The sequence below is a fragment of the Alexandromys fortis genome, unplaced genomic scaffold (genome assembly GCF_014885135.2).
Source record: "Alexandromys fortis isolate MF-2015 unplaced genomic scaffold, M_Fortis_MF-2015_v1.1 scaffold_35, whole genome shotgun sequence".
Taxonomy (NCBI): Eukaryota; Metazoa; Chordata; class Mammalia; order Rodentia; family Cricetidae; genus Alexandromys; species Alexandromys fortis.
Window position 1 is genome coordinate 7,146,144 of NW_026067913.1, and position 5,849 is coordinate 7,151,992.

Below are 5,849 nucleotides of genomic sequence, written 5' to 3' on the forward strand. Positions count from 1 at the left end.
GTGTGTGTGTGTGTGTGTGTGTGTGTGTGTGTGTGTGTGTGTGTGTGTGTGTGTGTGTGTGTGTGTGTGTGTGTGTGTGTGTGTGTGTGTGTGTGTGTGTCTTGGGGCCCAGGGAGGTGGAACTGCGGAGATTGGGGTGTAGGGCGAAGTTCCCCTGCCCAAGGTGGAGGCGTCCTGATTTCTGCAGGCAATCTCGAAGGCGACGTCTACCCTGGTGCTTCCACGTCTCGCTTAGACCGCGCCTGCCTTTGCTTCAGTCCCCTGGTGGGAGGCAGGGATGCTGCTGGTGGAGTAAATCGCTCCGGGGTTGGGCGTCTTTGACCCTTTAGCTATTCCTGATTTGATGGCTTTCCGAGCGTTAGAAACTCTAACCAGTTCACCAGGTTGCGAGTACGTGGTCGTGACGCTCCCATACAGTTTTGGGAAGCAGTTTATAAGTTACTGGCAGGCCTTTTGGTCTTCAAGATGGCAGTTTAAAAAGTGTGTTTCGTTTATGACTTCTTTGCACCGTGAGTACGAGCTGTGCCCGGGACAGATTTGTGGTTAGTTGTACATGGGGTTTCAAACTGTGCTTTGTTGTATAGTTTATAGTTAAGAACTGATGGGTGATGATTTTGTTGAGCACTTTGTGTATACCGTACCTAATTTTGTCAGCTTCATTGAGTAGTTCAAGGTTGTGAAGTCTGTGATGTTTGTTGTCTCCTAAAGCCCGTGTTGATGTCCTAGGATATTATTCGTATGGACTAAATACTAACAGTGCGTTCTTTCTCCTCTTCTATTCACCTCTCCTTAATATAAACTGAATGATTTCACAATCACATGCGTATTTCACCCAGGCTCAGCTTTCCGGTGTGGTTTAGCTTCCTTAGGGACAACTTCACACTTTGCATTATTGCATTCTGATGACTGAGGTAGCGTTCACTCCAAGCTTTAGCAAGGGTGCTGGTGTTGAAGGAGCATGAGGTTGTTTGGACCTGGCTCTTGAAAAATGTACCTGCTTGCAAGACATTTACCAGTGGCATTTCTTTCCTAACCTAGAATTTAATAACCAGAAGGCCTATCTGGGGCTTTGGAGTATAAAGTCTGCTGATTTCCTGACTGTTTGTTTATAGCTTCAGTTTGGTCTTTGGGTTTTGTAGGTCAGGTAAAATGTACATTTAAATGCATGAAACCTCTCAGTAGTAGCAGGTCATCTTGGCTGAAAATTGGCTTAGTACAATTGAGCAATGCTGGTAAAGCCTCCTAAAACAACAGTAAGGAAAGCCAGATGTGGCTGAATCAAGCTCAGGAGGCTGAATCAAGAGGGCTGCTGGGAGTTCAGGTGGCCTGGGCAACGTAATACATAGCCAGTACCAGACAAGCCAGGGTTACATAGCAAAGCTCGGAAGGGAGGGAGGAGGAAGGAAGAAAGGAAAAGAAACAGTGTTGGGGTAAAGTTTGAAACTCTTTAAATCAGAGGTTGGTGGTGTAGCTTAGGTAGGTCTATGTACTTCGAAACATTTGTTGGTTTATGGCTAAATGCTACAGTGGCAACAGTGTTAAGATCTTTCTGTGCTGTGTTGTAGTAGAAGTAGGGCCCTGTTCTGAAGACGGAGAGAGACATGATGGGAAACTAAGGCCTCAGTAGGTTTTGGTTTTGATATTTTTGACATTGGATCTAGCTATGCAACCAAGCTTGCCTGTGTTGCCCAAACTTGCCTCAAACTCAAAGTAATCCTCCCGATTAGCCTCTTGAATTTTGGTAGGTGTGGGCCACCATGCCTACTGCGGTGTATTTTCTACCATTACCTTCTGACTTTCTCTCAGTAGGAATGGATGTGGCTTCCTGTTACCAGGGAGAGCTAAGTGGATGAAATAGAAAGTTAGTGAACCTTCTCCGAAAACAGCAGCAACAGCAACAGCATCATCCTATGACACCGTGTACTGTAGTGGTCTTAGACATTTGGTGGATGTAACTCTCCAAAGGGGAAAAAGAGGTGAATGATGTATTCCCTTGCTCATTTATGTTGACATGGAAGACTTGTATAGTAAATGTAGATAACTAGAAAGAATTTATTTTGTAACCATATTCTTTTGTTAAAATAATTAAAAAAATATTTATTTAACTTTATTTTATGTGCATTTGGTATGAGGGTGTCAGATTCCCTGGAACTGGAGTTATGGACACTTGTAAGCTGCCATGTGGGAGTTGGGAATTGAACCCTGGTCCTCTGGAAGAACAGCTAGTGCTCTTAACCACTGAGCCATCTCTCCATCCCCTAAAATAATTTTCTTATACAGTTCATAGAAAATGTTAATTGCATACTGGCAAAACCAGTCTGCACCGTGAAGCCAGTAGAAAAAAAAATCAGTTTTAGTTTCTATCAGAAAAAAGCTGCCTTTTTTTCCTGTTCAAATAATTGCGTGCGTGGCTAGGTGTGGTGGAGCACGCCTGCAATTCTAGTACTCGAGGTAGCTCAGGAGCATCATGAGCTCAGAGCTAGCTTCAGCTGCATGTTGAGGCCAGCCTTGGCTTCATGAAACTCTGTGCCCCCCAAAATCACAAAACCAAACAAAACAACAAAAACATTGTGTTAAAATAGGCACTTCTGTCTCCTTTGGATGAAGAAATAGGCTTGGTGCTGTCTGTTATCAGAATGAAAATAAAACCCGAGTTAGTTATCATCCCTTCCTTTGTTGTGTTGGAGGTTCTTTGTGCCGCCCCCTCCCCCCCCAAGTGTCCAGTCCTGAGATGGAGGAAGACTTGAGCGAATGAGGAGGGGGATGGGAAGGCCTGGTAGCCCAGGGGCAGTTCTCTGATTCTTGTTAGAAGACCAGAAGTAGATCTCTAGCAGGGGTTCTTGTAAACTGCCCTAACTTCCTGGGAGATGTTTCCTTACTTCCAGTTTCCGAGTTTTGGTTTGTTTTGCACTGTGTTTGTATTGAGAATGTTAGAATAACCTAACAGTTGGCTGTGCTCCTTAGGCTCTTAAATAATGTTTTCTTTAGTAACTTTCAGGAAAGGTGTAAGATAATGAAGACTGTGCTTAATGAAGGTCTGGGGAAGTCCTGGGGCGACTGACCCCTGGTCTGTTTTCCACAGTACTTCAGCTTGTGAAACTAACCATTTGTTACAATTTGTTAATAGCAATGGCTGAGGGCCTCCTTAAGCCTTGAGTGTTGTTATGTTTACGCTCTTCTGAGATAAACCAAGATCCATTCCCTCCCTCCCTCCCTCCCTCCCTCCCTCCCTCCCTCCCTTCCTTCCTTTCTTCTTTCGACAGGGTTCTACCATATAGCCTTGGCTGTCCTGGGACGCACTACAAAGCCTCAAAATCAGAGATCCACCTGCCTCTGCTTCCTGAGTGTTGGGATTAAAGGCCCATGTTACCAAATGGGCCGTTTTGTTTTTAGTTTTTTTGTTTTTTGTTTTTTTGTTTTTTGAGACAGTGTTTCTCTGTGTAGCCATGGCTGTCCTGAAACTGTGTTTACCAGGCTAGCCCCAAACTCCTAGAAACCCACCAGCCTCTGCTTCCCCAAATGTTCAATTTATTCTTTTCTTTTTTCTATTTTTGGTTTTCCAAGATAGTTTTCTCAAAAAAAAAAAAACAACCCAATAAACTCAAGGTGTTCATATTTAATAACTAAAAACTGGGTTTCGTAGCTACCAGACAGAGTATATGTTGGAATGCTTAAAATAGTTAATAGAGTGTTTGAAAGGATATTTATACTAGGTGGTTATAAGTAGAAGTTTCACTCAAATTTTGAGCAGTATGGTTTTATTTATGTTCTGGACAATCCCCAAATAGTCGGGTTTCTTGGAAAGCAATATTTCAGCAGGCCACTGGGATGCTGTGCACTTATTGAACAAGCCCTAACAGAAACAGTCATTACCATCTTGGGGGACAACTTGATTAGCCCAGGTAGACAGCTCAGTGTGGCTGGAAGCTGCCCCAGGGCTTGTCAGAAATGCATGGATAGTGTTCCGTGAACATACTCATCAGGTTTCTGAGGCCACCACAGATGCTTTATGGGACACAGGGCCGCTAGCATCATCTGAGAGCTGGGCCAGTCTAGAGATGTATCTCTGGAGGCTGCTCTGCTGCAGATGCTAATTTTTAATTTTCTTAAAATAGAATCCAAAGGGCTTTGCCTGTGCAGCAGCTGAGCTGAGAGTCGTTTCATGTTGAAGGTTGTCCGTCGCTGCCCTCTCATGTGGCCCTCCTACCAGCCCCATATGAGGGGCTGGAGAGATGGCTCAGCAGTTAAGAGCACATGCCGCTCTCACAAGGACAAAGGTTCATTTTTTGGCGTCCACCTGGTGGCTCGCTCCTGTGTGTAACTCCAGTTCCAATGTCTGACTGCTGCCCTCCAAGAGAGAGGAAGAGGGGGAAGGAAGGCAGGCAGGTCTCATGTGAATAATACAGAACCAGTTGCATCAGAGCTAACTGGTGTTCTAGAAATAGGGACTGAAGAAAACCCTGGCAAACCTCTCTCTCTCTCTCTCTCTCTCTCTCTCTCTCTCTCTCTCTCTCTCTCTCTCTCTCACACACACACACACACACCCCTTCCCCCTAGTACTGAGGCTTTAAATCTTTGTGAAGGCAATAGACTAGTGAAAATACACATCTGTTTGTAAACTGGTGCCTGGAATCGAAGCTACAGATTTCAGGGTTTAGTTTAGGGTGAGGATTTTTTTCAGGGCATGCCCAGTGTTCATTCAGCAGCATGATTTTTCTTTTTTCTTAAAACTGTGTGTGTGTGTGTGTGTGTGTGTGTGTGTGTGTGTGTATGTGTGAGACAGAAAACATCTGGTGCTGATAGGATTTTCTGTGATCTGACATGACTGATCAGGTCACCTACGTGAGGCGGTAACAGTATCAGATGTCATAGAAGTATTTGCTGCCATATAAGACAGCCAGAAAAGTATCAAGATACAAGTTGATACATTGAGAAAAATACAGTTTCTTAAACATTTCTAGTGGGATAATTTCCAGCTATTTGAAATCAAGAAGAAAAATAAAGATTTCTTTTTTTGGAGCTCAACTTTGTAGTTGGCAACTGCCTTTTTTTTGTTATTGTTTGTCTTTTTTTGTTTTTTTTTAAGGCAGGGTGTTAACAGCTCCAGCTGTCCTGAACTCACTTTGTTGACCAGGCTGGCTTCAAACTCACAGAGCTCCACCTGCCTCTGCCTCCCAAGTGCTGGGATTACAGGCGCGTGCCACCACTTCCTGGCTATGGCAACTTCTTTTGTGTATGGCTTTGCCTTTCACTAAATATTCTCTGCTAACAACCAAATGTTTTCCCCCACTTCCCAGATGGTTCTTTAAAATAAGTTGTATTTATCAAACTTTTGGATACTTTTAAGGGAAAACAGCTTTTTATAATTGGCTTTTACAAAGGACTTTGTCTCACGCCTTTGAGAGCAGCATTTGGGAGGCAGAGGCTGAAGGATTTCTTGAGTTCTAGGCCAGGTCTACATAGCGAGTTCCACACAGCCATGGCTACAGAGAGACCCTGTTTCAAAAGAGAGAGAGAGAGAGAGAGAGAGAGAGAGAGAGAGAGAGAGAGAGAGGAGAGGGGTGGATTGCTTTAAAAGCTTTCTGACACGAGCAATGGGATCAGACAGACTTAAAGCATTGCGTGTGCTGTATGGTAGCGAAGCCGAGTGAGCAAGCGTCCTTTCCCCATAGTAATCCTAACTTTCAGAGAGACCCTGGCTTTCCAGTTTTCCAAGTCTGGTGAATGGCAGAGGGCAGGCAGTGTTTGGGACAGTGTTGCCGGTCTTGGTTCTGACAAGTGGTGTTTGTCTTTAACGTATTTCCTCTCTTTGTTATGGTCTTTTTTTTTTTTTTTTTTTTTTTTGGTTT

The 5,849-nt window shown here is 44.0% G+C and overlaps 1 protein-coding gene across 1 annotated transcript in view; it reads left to right on the forward strand.

The window, feature by feature from the left end:
- Positions 1–5,849, forward strand: part of Sptssa (serine palmitoyltransferase small subunit A) — an 11,049-nt gene that overhangs the window by 499 nt on the left and 4,701 nt on the right. The window lies entirely within an intron of this gene.